General features: G+C 40.7%; 12 non-coding genes across 12 annotated transcripts; all 12 read right to left on the reverse strand.

Moving 5' to 3' along the window:
• Window positions 1–901: 901 nt before the first annotated feature.
• Trnal-uaa (transfer RNA leucine (anticodon UAA)) lies at window positions 902–1,025 on the reverse strand. The gene is made up of 2 exons: window positions 988–1,025; window positions 902–947 (listed from the first exon to the last, which is right to left on the reverse strand). It is a non-coding gene; the product is annotated as a tRNA-Leu (tRNA).
• Window positions 1,026–1,354: 329 nt separating this feature from the next.
• On the reverse strand, window positions 1,355–1,478 carry Trnal-caa (transfer RNA leucine (anticodon CAA)). Its single transcript has 2 exons — window positions 1,441–1,478; window positions 1,355–1,400 (listed from the first exon to the last, which is right to left on the reverse strand). It is a non-coding gene; the product is annotated as a tRNA-Leu (tRNA).
• A 631-nt stretch (window positions 1,479–2,109) lies between these two features.
• Trnal-uaa (transfer RNA leucine (anticodon UAA)) lies at window positions 2,110–2,233 on the reverse strand. Its single transcript has 2 exons — window positions 2,196–2,233; window positions 2,110–2,155 (listed from the first exon to the last, which is right to left on the reverse strand). It is a non-coding gene; the product is annotated as a tRNA-Leu (tRNA).
• A 308-nt stretch (window positions 2,234–2,541) lies between these two features.
• Trnal-caa (transfer RNA leucine (anticodon CAA)) lies at window positions 2,542–2,665 on the reverse strand. Its single transcript has 2 exons — window positions 2,628–2,665; window positions 2,542–2,587 (listed from the first exon to the last, which is right to left on the reverse strand). It is a non-coding gene; the product is annotated as a tRNA-Leu (tRNA).
• Window positions 2,666–3,298: 633 nt separating this feature from the next.
• Window positions 3,299–3,422, reverse strand: Trnal-uaa (transfer RNA leucine (anticodon UAA)). The gene is made up of 2 exons: window positions 3,385–3,422; window positions 3,299–3,344 (listed from the first exon to the last, which is right to left on the reverse strand). It is a non-coding gene; the product is annotated as a tRNA-Leu (tRNA).
• Window positions 3,423–3,751: 329 nt separating this feature from the next.
• On the reverse strand, window positions 3,752–3,875 carry Trnal-caa (transfer RNA leucine (anticodon CAA)). Its single transcript has 2 exons — window positions 3,838–3,875; window positions 3,752–3,797 (listed from the first exon to the last, which is right to left on the reverse strand). It is a non-coding gene; the product is annotated as a tRNA-Leu (tRNA).
• A 633-nt stretch (window positions 3,876–4,508) lies between these two features.
• On the reverse strand, window positions 4,509–4,632 carry Trnal-uaa (transfer RNA leucine (anticodon UAA)). Its single transcript has 2 exons — window positions 4,595–4,632; window positions 4,509–4,554 (listed from the first exon to the last, which is right to left on the reverse strand). It is a non-coding gene; the product is annotated as a tRNA-Leu (tRNA).
• A 529-nt stretch (window positions 4,633–5,161) lies between these two features.
• On the reverse strand, window positions 5,162–5,285 carry Trnal-caa (transfer RNA leucine (anticodon CAA)). Its single transcript has 2 exons — window positions 5,248–5,285; window positions 5,162–5,207 (listed from the first exon to the last, which is right to left on the reverse strand). It is a non-coding gene; the product is annotated as a tRNA-Leu (tRNA).
• Window positions 5,286–5,916: 631 nt separating this feature from the next.
• On the reverse strand, window positions 5,917–6,040 carry Trnal-uaa (transfer RNA leucine (anticodon UAA)). Its single transcript has 2 exons — window positions 6,003–6,040; window positions 5,917–5,962 (listed from the first exon to the last, which is right to left on the reverse strand). It is a non-coding gene; the product is annotated as a tRNA-Leu (tRNA).
• Window positions 6,041–6,369: 329 nt separating this feature from the next.
• Window positions 6,370–6,493, reverse strand: Trnal-caa (transfer RNA leucine (anticodon CAA)). The gene is made up of 2 exons: window positions 6,456–6,493; window positions 6,370–6,415 (listed from the first exon to the last, which is right to left on the reverse strand). It is a non-coding gene; the product is annotated as a tRNA-Leu (tRNA).
• A 631-nt stretch (window positions 6,494–7,124) lies between these two features.
• Window positions 7,125–7,248, reverse strand: Trnal-uaa (transfer RNA leucine (anticodon UAA)). Its single transcript has 2 exons — window positions 7,211–7,248; window positions 7,125–7,170 (listed from the first exon to the last, which is right to left on the reverse strand). It is a non-coding gene; the product is annotated as a tRNA-Leu (tRNA).
• Window positions 7,249–7,573: 325 nt separating this feature from the next.
• Window positions 7,574–7,697, reverse strand: Trnal-caa (transfer RNA leucine (anticodon CAA)). Its single transcript has 2 exons — window positions 7,660–7,697; window positions 7,574–7,619 (listed from the first exon to the last, which is right to left on the reverse strand). It is a non-coding gene; the product is annotated as a tRNA-Leu (tRNA).
• Window positions 7,698–14,408: the final 6,711 nt, after the last annotated feature.

Here is a 14,408-nt window from a genome sequence, read left to right on the forward strand (position 1 = left end):
CTACACTAAAAGGATCTTTCATTACTTTGGTCCCGTTGTACTATGTTACGAGTTCGAATGTTTAGAGGAAAGGTAGCTTGTAGACTAAACTGAACGCAGGGTTGTCGGAACAACAACAAGAAGATTTATTCCAAAAACGAACGTAGTTTCCACGAAGTAAAACTCTGAACAACACGTATTCGACAAACTTACACGGCCTCCGCTAACTTGAATAAACACTGCTTCTGTCACACTTGACTAAACACGGCCAACGCCAACTCTCTTCGCTTGTGAAAAACTAGTTAGAAAAACACTCCGCTTGTACTCGTCTACTTATATACTCTGACAATAAACTTTTAGAACTTTCTAAATTAGTAATGAATCTAATAATAGAAAGATTACAAAACACACCGATTTAGAAACGCTTACGTACAAACCTAAATATAAACAAACTCATAACTCTAGCGAAGCTTCTAGAAAGTAACACTTGTCACGCAATATTATTTTTCGTAACATACTATCAGGATCTTCCGCTCTCAAATTCGACACAACTCAAAACAGGGTGTGCTTTCATTATTCACAACTTCCTTGCAATATCGTACGATACCATTGGAATGAAGGAAGCGATCATTTTGCACGCGAGATTACACAAAACTGTATAAATTAGAACAATTTACTTCGGATGGGTTTCTCCTGACCAATCAACCTGCAAGCCAGATCGACCAGCAATAACCGTTTACTTTTCAATGAGGAAGTGCAACGAGAGGTCACAAAGAACTGTTCTTCTCTGATCTATACTCATCGGGATGATTACGGAATGTATTGGAAGGATCCGAAAAAACAAAATGTGCTTTTCGGGGCATGATGCATTGCATTGGAGATCCTGTTTTGGTCGCGTGAACGGAGACAAAAACTAAACAGCTGCCAGGAGTGAGATTCAAACCCACGCCTCCAACAGGAGACCAGAATACCCAAACAGTTCAAGGCACTTAATCCCTTTGATACTGGCTTAAGTCTGGCGCCTTCGACCACTCGGCCATCCTGGCAACTTGTTCTTCTAACATCACACGTTTCCATCCAGTCTCAGAACTCTTCAGTCAGAACACAGAACTCTTCAGTCATATTCTACTAAGCAGAGACCAGATTTTGGAAGTTGTTTGACAAATGGTATATGAAGGACTAAGAACTGTTGGGTCGTAGTTGACGAGAAATATATGTATCTCACTTTCCAGAATGTATTAGATGGTCGTTTTGGAAAAGCGTCGTCCTAGAGACCTTTTACACTCTTTCCTGAGTTTGCTTTTTCTCTCTGCCTTCCACCGGCTGGTACAAAGTCCTCAATCGTCAATTACTGTGAATAGGATACAAAAGGAGCTGCCAGGAGTGGGATTCGAACCCACGCCTCCAAGTGGAGACCAGAAGGCTCCACGATCCCATTCTAATGATGGAAAGGTATGTAACCTTGAGTCTGGCGCCTTGGACCGCTCGGCCATCCTGACAGTTCGGACATTACAACTAAGTGATTGAGTCGACTGGTTACTTTCAATCCATTTTGGACAGATATTGGAGGCACTCATGGCATCATGAAGAAATGTGTAAAAGGATCGTTCTTGGAGAACGTAAATTAGAATCCAACAATGTACTGAAGAGATTTCCGACTGATAAGATATTACAATTTTTTATATGTATACTAAAACGATGTTTTATTTTCTTGGTCCCGTTGTACTGTCAAGATCTTCCGCTCTCAAATTCGACACAACTCAAAACAGGGTGTGCTCTCATTATTGACAACTTCCTTGCAATATCGTACGATACCATTGGAATGAAGGAAGCGATCATTTTGCACGCGAGATTACACAAAACTGTATAAATTAGAACAATTTACTTCGGATGGGTTTCTCCTGACCAATCAACCTGCAAGCCAGATCGACCAGCAATAACCGTTTACTTTTCAATGAGGAAGTGCAATGATAGGTCACAAAGAACTGTTCTTCTCTGATCTATACTCATCGGGATGATTACGGAAGTTATTGGAAGGATCCGAAAAAACAAAATGGGCTTTTCGGGGCATGATGCAATGCATTGGAGATCCTGTTTTGGTCGCGTTAACGGAGACAAAAACTCAACAGCTGCCAGGAGTGGGATTCGAACCCACGCCTCCAACGGGAGACCAGAATACCCAAACAGTTCAAAGGACTGAATCCCTTTGATACTGGCTTAAGTCTGGCGCCTTTGACCACTCGGCCATCCTGGCAACTTGTCCTCCTGAGCATCACACGTTTCCATCCAGTCTCAGAACTCTTCAGTCATATTCCATTGAACAGAGACCAGATTTTGGAATTTCTTTTACAAATGGTATATGAAGGACTAAGAACTGTTGGGTCGTAGTTGACGAGCAATATATGTATCTCACTTTCCAGAATGTATTAGATGGTCGTTTTGAAAAAGCGTCGTCCTAGAGAACTTTTACACTCTTTCCTAAGGTTCCTTTTCTCTCTTCCTTCCAGCGGCTGGTACAAAGTCCTCAATCGTCAATTACAATGAATAGGATACAAAAGGAGCTGTCAGGAGTGGGATTCGAACCCACGCCTCCAAGTGGAGACCAGAAGGCTCCACGATCCCATTCTAATGATGGAAAGGTATGTAACCTTGAGTCTGGCGCCTTGGACCGCTCGGCCATCCTGACAGTTCGTACATAACAACTAAGTGATTGTGCCGACTGGTTACTTTCAATCCATTTTGGATAGATATTGCAGGCACTCATGGCATCATGATGAAGAAATCTGTAAAAGGATCGTTCTTGGAGAACGTAAATTAGAATCCGACCATGTGCTGAAGAGATTTCCGACTGATAAGATATTAAATTTTTTATATCTATACTAAAAGGATCTTTCATTACTTTGGTCCCGTTGTACTATCAGGATCTTCCGCTCTCAAATTCGACACAACTCAAAACAGGGTGTGCTTTCATTATTCACAACTTCCTTGCAATATCGTACGATACCATTGGAATGAAGGAAGCGATCATTTTGCACGCGAGATTACACAAAACTGTATAAATTAGAACAATTTACTTCGGATGGGTTTCTCCTGACCAATCAACCTGCAAGCCAGATCGACCAGCAATAACCGTTTACTTTTCAATGAGGAAGTGCAACGATAGGTCACAAAGAACTGTTCTTCTCTGATCTATACTCATCGGGATGATTACGGAATGTATTGGAAGGATCCGAAAAAACAAAATGTGCTTTTCGGGGCATGATGCATTGCATTGGAGATCCTGTTTTGGTCGCGTGAACGGAGACAAAAACTAAACAGCTGCCAGGAGTGGGATTCGAACCCACGCCTCCAACAGGAGACCAGAATACCCAAACAGTTCAAGGCACTTAATCCCTTTGATACTGGCTTAAGTCTGGCGCCTTCGACCACTCGGCCATCCTGGCAACTTATTCTTCTAACATCACACGTTTCCATCCAGTCTCAGAACTCTTCAGTCAGAAAACAGAACTCTTCAGTCATATTCTACTAAGCAGAGACCAGATTTTGGAAATTGTTTGACAAATGGTATATGAAGGACTAAGAACTGTTGGGTCGTAGTTGACGAGAAATATATGTATCTCACTTTCCAGAATGTATTAGATGGTCGTTTTGGAAAAGCGTCGTCCTAGAGACCTTTTACACTCTTTCCTGAGTTTGCTTTTTCTCTCTGCCTTCCACCGGCTGGTACAAAGTCCTCAATCGTCAATTACTGTGAATAGGATACAAAAGGAGCTGCCAGGAGTGGGATTCGAACCCACGCCTCCAAGTGGAGACCAGAAGGCTCCACGATCCCATTCTAATGATGGAAAGGTATGTAACCTTGAGTCTGGCGCCTTGGACCGCTCGGCCATCCTGACAGTTCGGACATTACAACTAAGTGATTGAGTCGACTGGTTACTTTCAATCCATTTTGGAAAGATATTGCAGGCACTCATGGCATCATGAAGAAATGTGTAAAAGGATCGTTCTTGGAGAACGTAAATTAGAATCCGACAATGTACTGAAGAGATTTCCGACTGATAAGATATTACAATTTTTTATATGTATACTAAAACGATGTTTTATTTTCTTGGTCCCATTGTACTGTCAAGATCTTGCTCTGTCAAATTCGACTCAACTCAAAACAGGGTGTGCTCTCATTATTGACAGCTTTCTTGCAATATCGTACGATACCCGATTGGAATGAAGGAAGCGATCATTTTGCACGCGAGATTACACAAAACTGTATAAATTAGAACAATTTACTTCGGATGGGTTTCTCCTGACCAATCAACCTGCAAGCCAGATCGACCAGCAATAACCGTTTACTTTTCAATGAGGAAGTGCAACGATAGGTCACAAAGAACTGTTCTTCTCTGATCTGTACTCATCGGGATGATTACGGAAGTTATTGGAAGGATCCGAAGGAACAAAATGTGCTTTTCGGGGCATGATGCAATGCATTGGAGATCCTGTTTTGGTCGCGTGAACGGAGACAAAAACTCAACAGCTGCCAGGAGTGGAATTCGAACCCACGCCTCCAACAGGAGACCAGAATACCCAAACAATTCAAGGCACTGAATCCCTTTGATACTGGCTTAAGTCTGGCGCCTTTGACCACTCGGCCATCCTGGCAACTTGACCTCCTGAGCATTACACGTTTCCATCCAATCTCAGAACTCAGTCTCCAGTCAGAACATAGAACTTCTCAGTCATATGCCATTGACCAGAGACCAGATTTAAGACGTTCTTTGTCGTAAAAGAGCAATATATTTGGGAGTTTAAGCTGAATAATGAATAATGAATAACGAGTATAAATAAAAAATGAATAATGAATAATTAGGTCTGAAAACACTGGAATAATAAATAAGGCAGTTATGAATAACAACAATGAATAATGAATAACCTACAAAAATTTAAAAGAATAATGAATAATTCGAACAAAACACACAAAGAATAGTGAATAATCGAGTTCCAACTATTCAGCTGCCACCCCCGAAATATATGTATCCCAATTTCCAGATTGTACTAGATGGTCGTTTTGAAAAAGCGTCGTCCTCGAGAACTTTTACACGCTTTCCTGAGATTGCTTTTCTCTCTGCCTTCCAGCGGCTGGTACAAAGTTCTCAATCGTCAATTACAATGAATAGGATACAAAAGGAGCTGTCAGGAGTGGGATTCGAACCCACGCCTCCAAGTGGAGACCAGAAGGCTCCTTGATCCCATTGTAATAATGGAAAGGTATGTAACCTTGAGTCTGGCGCCTTGGACCGCTCGGCCATCTTGACAGTTCGGACATTACAACTAAGTGATTGAGTCGACTGGTTACTTCCAATCCATTTTGGACAGATATTGGAGGCACTCATCGCATCATGAAGAAATGTGTAAAAGGATCGTTCTTGGAGAACGTAAATTAGAATCCGACCATGTGCTGAAGAGATTTCCGACTGATAAGATATTAATTTTTTTTATATCTATACTAAAAGGATCTTTCATTACCTTGGTCCCGTTGTACTGTCAAGATCTTCCGCTCTCAAATTCGACACAACTCAAAACAGGGTGTGCTCTCATTATTCACAACTTCCTTGCAATATCGTACGATACCATTGGAATGAAGGAAGCGATCATTTTGCACGCGAGATTACACAAAACTGTATAAATTAGAACAATTTACTTCGGATGGGTTTCTCCTGACCAATCAACTTGCAAGCCAGATCGACCAGCAATAACCGTTTACTTTTCAATGAGGAAGTGCAATGATAGGTCACAAAGAACTGTTCTTCTCTGATCTATACTCATCGGGATGATTACGGAAGTTATTGGAAGGATCACAAAAAAAAAAATGTGCTTTTCGGGGCATGATGCATTGCATTGGAGATCCTGTTTTGGTCGCGTGAACGGAGACAAAAACTAAACAGCTGCCAGGAGTGGGATTCAAACCCACGCCTCCAACAGGAGACCAGAATACCCAAACAGTTCAAGGCACTGAATCCCTTTGATACTGGCTTAAGTCTGGCGCCTTTGACCACTCGGCCATCCTGGCAACTTGTTCTTCTAACATCACACGTTTCCATCCAGTCTCAGAACTCTTCAGTCAGAACACAGAACTCTTCAGTCATATTCTACTAAGCAGAGACCAGATTTTGGAAGTTGTTTGACAAATGGTATATGAAGGACTAAGAACTGTTGGGTCGTAGTTGACGAGAAATATATGTATCTCACTTTCCAGAATGTATTAGATGGTCGTTTTGAAAAAGCGTCGTCCTAGAGACCTTTTACACTCTTTCCTGAGTTTGCTTTTTCTCTCTGCCTTCCACCGGCTGGTACAAAGTCCTCAATCGTCAATTACTGTGAATAGGATACAAAAGGAGCTGTCAGGAGTGGGATTCGAACCCACGCGTCCAAGTGGAGACCAGAAGGCTCCACGATCCCATTCTAATGATGGAAAGGTATGTAACCTTGAGTCTGGCGCCTTGGACCGCTCGGCCATCCTGACAGTTCGGACATTACAACTAAGTGATTGAGTCGACTGGTTACTTTCAATCCATTTTGGACAGATATTGGAGGCACTCATGGCATCATGAAGAAATGTGTAAAAGGATCGTTCTTGGAGAACGTAAATTAGAACCCGACCATGTGCTGAAGAGATTTCCGACTGATAAGATATTAAATTTTTTTATATCTATACTAAAAGGATCTTTCATTACCTTGGTCCCGTTGTACTGTCAAGATCTTCTGCTTTTAAATTCGACACAACTCAAAACAGGGTGTGCTCTCACTATTCACAACTTCCTTGCAATATAGTACGATACCATTGGAATGAAGGAAGCGATCATTTTGCACGCGAGATTACACAAAACTGTATAAATTAGAACAATTTACTTCGGATGGGTTTCTCCTGACCAATCAACCTGCAAGCCAGATCGAACAGCAATAACCGTTTACTTTTCAATGAGGAAGTGCAATGATAGGTCACAAAGCACTGTTCTTCTCTGATCTATACTCATCCCGATGATTACGGAAGTTATTGGAAGGATCCGAAGGAACAAAATGTGCTTTTCGGGGCATGATGCATGGCATTGGAGATCCTGTTTTGGTCGCGTTAACGGAGACAAAAACTCAACAGCTGCCAGGAGTGGGATTCGAACCCACGCCTCCAACAGGAGACCAGAATACCCAAACAGTTCAAGGCACTGAATCCCTTTGATACTGGCTTAAGTCTGGCGCCTTTGACCACTCGGCCATCCTGGCAACTTGACCTCCTGAGGATCACACGTTTCCATCCAGTGTCAGAACTCTCAGTGAGAACACAGAATTCTTCTGTCATATTCCATTGAGCAGAGACCAGATTTTGGAAGTTGTTTGACAAATGGTATATGAAGGACTAAGAACTGTTGGGTCGTAAAAGAGCAATATATGTATGTCACTTTCCAGAATGTATTAGATGGTCGTTTTGGAAAAGCGTCGTCCTAGAGAACTTTTACACTCTTTCCTGAGTTTGCTTTTTCACTCTGCCTTCCACCGGCTGGTACAAAGTCCTAATCGTCAATTACTGTGAATAGGATACAAAATGAACTGTCAGGAGTGGGATTCGAACCTACGCCTCCAAGTGGAGACCAGAAGGCTCCTTGATCCCATTGTAATAATGGAAAGGTATGTAACCTTGAGTCTGGCGCCTTGGACCGCTCGGCCATCCTGACAGTTCCGACATAACAACTAAGTGATTGAGTCGGCTTGTTACTTTCAATCCATTTTGGAAAGATATTGCAGGCACTGATGGCATCATGAAGAAATCTGTAAAAGGATCGTTCTTGGAGAACATAAATTAGAATCCGACCATGTGCTGAAGAGATTTCCTACTGATAAGATATTAATTTTTTTTAGAATCAGAATCAAGGTCTTTAAACTAGACGAACTTACGGCAGACAGAAGAAACGTTTGCCCAACTTTGTGCCAGACGGATTACGCGTCTCTAGTATAAAAACAGCCAAAAGCACCAAACTAGGTGGGATCTACTTTTCCAGCTAAGAACTTAATTTTAGGGTCATTTCCTTTTTGAGACTTTGAGTAGGTACTGAAGGGGTACTTACAGGTCCTGGAAATAGATCCGTTGGTTTTGTTGAATTTTAACACGCCAAGCCGTTTTTGTTAAGGGGACCGCATATGAGGCGTTTTTTGTTTGTGTATATTCCTCCCAGACAGACGAGAGCAAGTGTGATGGAGCCATAGCGAATACTCACGGTTACGTCACCTATTGTCATGAATGCGCCAACCAGAGATCTATTGGCTGTCGAAAAACATGTTCTTTTGTTCCGTGTTTGGCAAAATTTCATTTTTTTTTTTTAATTATTTATTTAGTCACTTTCACCACAGCAGAGAAACAGGCTGTGGTGGGGGTCGCACAACAGAGCGAGGCTCCAAATTAAGCGCGCCCTTTCACCCTCCCAATGATATACCACAGAAGACAGACCACAACACCGGGGACTACATGCCCTACTCTTTGCGACAAGTGTGTGGGTTCTTTATGTCCCACAGGATTATGAACATTGAAGGGTTGTGAGACGGGACCTCCGGTTTACCGTCGTTATCCGAGAAGACTAGAGAGTCTAACCATTTGCAGATGTAATTACAAGGGCAGCACTTTCTCCTCAGTTATTTAAAGACCCTAAGTGTTGGTCCCGCCGGAGTTGAACTCACGACCTCCCGCGTGACAGCCCGGTGCTCAACCAACTGAGGCACCGGTGCGCGGTCTAGAGAATTGTCTGTAAACAGTGCATGAATATCGCTATTGAGCAAGATCCTGTTTTGCACCAATTTGCAGGCCTAATAGTGAGAGAATTAATTTGAAACAGGCTATATGTCACTTCTGGCCGACTTTTTTTCAAGATGCAATCTGTTTCTATATTGTTTGTTTGTATCCATCCATGCTTCTCTTTCCTTCTGCTGTATTTCTTTTATGTTGGTCAACAGTCTTAAGTGGTTATTGCAATATTTCATTCTTCTTTTTGGGCATTTTAGGTGTCACAAAATTACATCTTTTTGTGTGACATAGCACCTTTAAATAATGTGCAGATAAACGCACAGCAGTTCCCTATGAAGGTCAGGTTAGCATGCCCCCAGTGATATCTCTTCTCTTACCCAGTTGTGAGAGAAATGAGAGGACGCTGATGGCAGAGTAATGCCTGCTATTAAAGCAATGTTACATCCTTAGCCTGTCTTGTTTCTGGAAAATTAAATACATATGACAATCAAAGTATCATATTGCTACACTTTATTGTCCAAATGTTTCTCCAATAAGAGCTCCTACTCAAGTACTATTTTATTTTTATAAAAATTAAACCTTTAATTTTACTATAAAATATCTTTCCCTACTCATTCAATGTGTACTGGTGTAGTGACAGGAAATATCTTTAGACTATCTCCCTCATGAATGATTGTTGAGAAATCCTAGGAAAGAAATCTTTAAATACCGTAAAAGAATGAAATGCTGATGGCATTGATGGTTAGGAACAACAATCTCTATTGCAAGAGGAAGATGTTAGCAACAAAGCTAAAAAAAATGCTCCACTTCTGTCCATAAATGCACCAAATTGCAAAAACATCAAACGAATGCAAACAAACAAGTAAAAATAAGAGAAAAATGACAAGTCTCTAAAGAAGCACCCCATCACAAAAAGTCAATGCAAACAAAACCAGAAACATTACTGTAACAGAAAAATGGCAAATCTCTGGAAAGAGAGAGACTCAGGGGGCCAAGGGGCATCTCAAATGTAATAAAATTCACTAAAATAACAATATTAATCGCTGCTTTGGAGCCAGTCACCGCTGCGTGTGTTTAAATAATCCCACGAGAAAATATTCTACCAGCTACACAGACTAACTTCTCCTCAGTATTAATAATATTATCATTGTAAACAGAAACTCATGACTTTGAAGTGTTTAAATCTGGTTCAGAGCTGGGGGTTTTTGAGTTGAGAAATTTCCTTCTTTGGATCAGTAACGTAGCTTGTGGTGTATTTCCCTGTGAAGGCTGCTTTGATCTTATTTTTGTCCACATTTGGGCATAAATTGGTATCCTAAAATCCCCAGCTTTGTTCCACGGAAAAGAGTTGCAAGTTACACGCTTCAAGATCATTTGCTTCTGTCTCAATCAGTGATATTACAAAAATAGAAACTTAATCATTATGACAAAAACTGTATCTGAATGTTACTGTTTGTTTATAAAGGTTGTTTCCAAAAACAATCTCATTTCAAGAGGCGGTAATTCTTTCAATCATAACCAAGGATAACCTCTGACAGGTTTAACGTTAATCTGGCTTGAAGTTTTGCAATTTAACAAACTTAACAGTTAAGACCCATTGTTTTGACACTGCTGCCTAGTGTCTTAATCAGGTGTAGTACAAGTGGTAACAAGTGTGTTTTCGTTCACATTGATTAGCATTCTTTCATTTTAACAAGATTTAAATAATCGTGTTTTAGGATAAAAAACAGCCACATCACTGTTCAAAGGAGCAACACAAAATAAATGCCACTTTAACTATGTTAATCCAACTTAAAAGATAGCTAACATAAAATATCTTATCTCAAAATTTTACAAAATTCCGGGAGCAAGGATTTCAACTATGTCACAGTTTTCATCAATTGCCTAGGAATTTTTAGACTTTGAAATACCGTAAAGTTCCGATAGTAACGACCGCCCGAAAGTAGCGACCCCCCGAAATTAACGTCAATTTTTTGTGGTCACTAGTAAATCCCGAAAGTAGCGACCCCCCCGAAAGTAACGACCTCCCGAAAGTAGCGAACTTCCCCGCCCCCCGAAAGTAGCAAGACCAAGTTTTTTAAATGGTATGCCATTTAAAAAACTTGGTCTTGCTATTTTCGGGGGTCGGGAGGGAAGGTGTCAAACAGTAGTCAAAATTTTAATGTACAATATGTTCGTGCAGTTTAATTTGCAACAAGGGAAAGCTTTATGCCAGCATTCGTCCTTGACATCAGTTCACTGATGTAGCGATGAAAGAACTACCGTAAACCGGTATAATTTCGTATTAACAACAAGAACGTTTCTTCAAATTGAAATTGAAAACTATATAGTTTTCTATATACGGTTTTTTGCTGTATCTATCATTGTTACCTTCTTTTTATAAAACACAATCTATACATATGGAATGCAAATAAAATGTTCGCGACAGCTCTATTTGTAAAAGATTTGTGTTCCCCGAAAATAGCGACCCCCCGAAAGTAACGATCCCCGAAAGTAGCGACCCCCAAAGGCTGCTAATTCCGAAAGTAACGAGGGTCGCTACTATCGGAACTCTACGGTAAGATTTTTGATATGAATATTTGCCTCCAAAGTCAAGAATGAACTTTTCAGACTACAACTTTGATAGTTGCACTTGACAAACTTCAAACAGAGTGGCACCAAACCACGTCTGATTGTCAATCTGGTTTCCCCGTGAACCTCAACTCACATTATTTCAGAGAAAATTGAACTCCAAAAAATACTGTATGTACAGACCGGATGATAGAAACCACTGGTAAATACTACTGTTTTGAATTCCCGAGACTGGCCCAAAGGGCTGCAAGTCCATGATCTGTGGACTGCTCGGTTTGAAACCAGCCAAAGGTTGCTATTCTTGGCTCTGTTGACAAGCAAGGGTTCCAGAAGATTAATTTCTTCAAGTTTGATATACGCCATTCCCTAAAAAATCCATGTGGGTACACTAGACCTGGTTTGACTCTAACCTACACACTCAGGCAGTGTTTATAATAATCATTGACATGACTTCTTTAGTGTTTGGGATGTATTGAGTCCAATATAGGGGCAAAGCATTTAAGGCTAAGAAAGAACTTACAACCAAGCAAACAGAACCTAATTTACCTAAATTGAATGTCTATATAAAACACCAATAAGTCAATAAGGAAACACTTACACACACAAAATAGACCACCATTTTCCAGTATATCCATCTTCTTGTAAGCATCTGAACTCGTGGATCTTGCTTTTCTCATTCATGGCCATTACAGGGTTCCTTGTTCATTCCAAATTGCATCCCAAATTGCACTTATATCCCAAAATGCATATACTGGTAATTAGATGCAAATCTAATATTGTAACAAGTCTGAGCATTTACAAGTTGCATTTCCTATTTCCAACATTATTTTTCATTTAATGTCAATGCAGGTTTTTACAAGTATTTTTACTTCAGTGGCAAAGTTTAAGGGGATAGTTTGTGATGTGTACCGTCTGTATTCCAAGACACAACTGATGCTGGAGTTGGAAAAAAGGGGACACTTTGTGACACTTACCCAAATCAGCATGCATCCTAAGGCCCTGTTTACAAGCAGGTAGGGTAACCCTAGTGCTAGGGTTACCCTAGCAAGAGGGTTACCCTAGCACTCATACATTTCTTCTTTTTTTCATCAACGTGTTTACAAGGCAGCTAGGGTTACCCTTATTTACCCTTATTTATTTGATCACTTTCACCACAACAGAGAAACAGGCTGTGGTGGGGGTCACACAACAGAGCAAGGCTCCAAACTAAGTGCGCCCTTTTACCCTCCCAACCATGATATAGCACAGAAGACAGACCACAACACCAGGAACTACAAGCCCTACTCTTTGCGACAAGTGTGTGGGTTCTTTTACGTCCCACAGGATTATGAGCATTGAAGGGTTGTGAGACGGGGCCTACGGTTTATCGTCCTTATCCGAGAAGACTAGAGAGAGAATTGGTCCAGCCGGAGTTGAACTCACGACCTCCCGCGTGACAGCCTGATGCTCAACCAACTGAGCCACCGGCACTACGGTAACCCTTTCTGAGTGCTAGGGTTACCCTAGCCCTAGCTGCCTTGTAAACGCTCTGCTAGGGACAACTTGCCTACCCAGGACAACTTTTTAGCGGTTTTCATTGTGTTTGCAATGCTGGCGGTTACCAAACACGCAAAGTTGTCCCAGGTGGTACAGTAACCCTACCTGTGAAAATTTGCTTGTAAACCCAGGCTATCTTTGATCCTCCTCCTAGGGTAACCCTAGTAGTAGCATTACTCTACCTCCTTGTAAACAGGGCCTAAGTATAACATTTAACAATTATTGGATTCGTTTTTCGCATGGTAGCGATAATTATCAAGGCAAAAGTTTGTGTTGGATAAGACAAACTGAGGCCATGATAATTCTTGCTATCATGTGAAAAACGAATCCAATAATATTGTTTTATTATGCATATTCCTGAGCTGAGCTCTGCCACGAGAAAACTGATCAAACTACTGGTTAGTGTATTAGGTGACGTCACTTCTGCATGCATAAAACTATTGTCTGCAGGTATGACGTCAATTCTACATATACAAAACCTATTGTCTGTAGGTATGACGTAAGAGAAACAGAGAAAGCAAGAATTAGCTGCATGCTTATAGCCACGAAAAATCGAGATGGTGAAACCAATGTATAATAATATGCATTTCAGGACATATGATTTGCACAAGATATGTGGTTGCTGAATATTTAAGACAATGAAGACATGATTCATGCATTTGCAGTCTTTGCTGTCTTTTTTCAAAGAGTTCAACTGCCTGTAAAGTGACAAACATTTTTGGTTATTTGGAGGGAGTAAGGAATGATGTTTCCTTTTTAAAATGTTCTCTCCTTTGGGAGATACTCAAGTTTTGACCAAAACTAATATGAAAACAAAAACCATTAAAGTAAAATATGTACACGTACATGTAGCTTAAAAAATGTACATGTGGAATTGGCATTATTCAAACTTGACATCAGTAGTGTATGCAAGGCACAAATTAATGATATCCATGGCAACCATGTCTTGCAGGTATACCTCATGCATGATAAACATCATTATAATAAAACATACTGGGTATTAAGTTCTGATGATCTTGACTATATGCCTTTTCTTTTCTGGTGGAAAATCAGAGCTATCTGGTCATTGTAAAGAGACTTTGGAGAGGAAAGTACTTAATACCATTTAATAGAGAGGTTAAGCATGACCTTTACACCAATTGTTGGAGTGAAATTAGGGCTTTGCCAAAAATGTAAGAGCCCCGCTTGATATTAGGTCATTTCTGTCCTGTTAGCTGCAGATATGAAGCAACTTCTCAAAGGAACCAGAGAAGTTAAAACGAGAGAATTTTCAAGCTTTTATGATAAGCAGGAGCCTGCCGTTTCCCATTTGCCATAAACGTCATGCTTAATCTCTCTATTACCTGCCGGTCATCAGGAAAGAAGCATGAAACTCAGAGTAGCAAAAATAAACGTTTTTGACCGGGTTCAAGTCTACCTATCTATATATATATATATATATAATTAATTAAGTGAGCAGTTTAAATGGGCTTCCTGAGCCAACGAAGGTGCCAGGCCACCAGAAGGATCCCGGAGAGATACGCAGTCCAAACCACGGCATGTA

This window comes from Montipora foliosa, chromosome 5, assembly GCF_036669935.1.
Source record: "Montipora foliosa isolate CH-2021 chromosome 5, ASM3666993v2, whole genome shotgun sequence".
Classification (NCBI taxonomy): Eukaryota; Metazoa; Cnidaria; class Anthozoa; order Scleractinia; family Acroporidae; genus Montipora; species Montipora foliosa.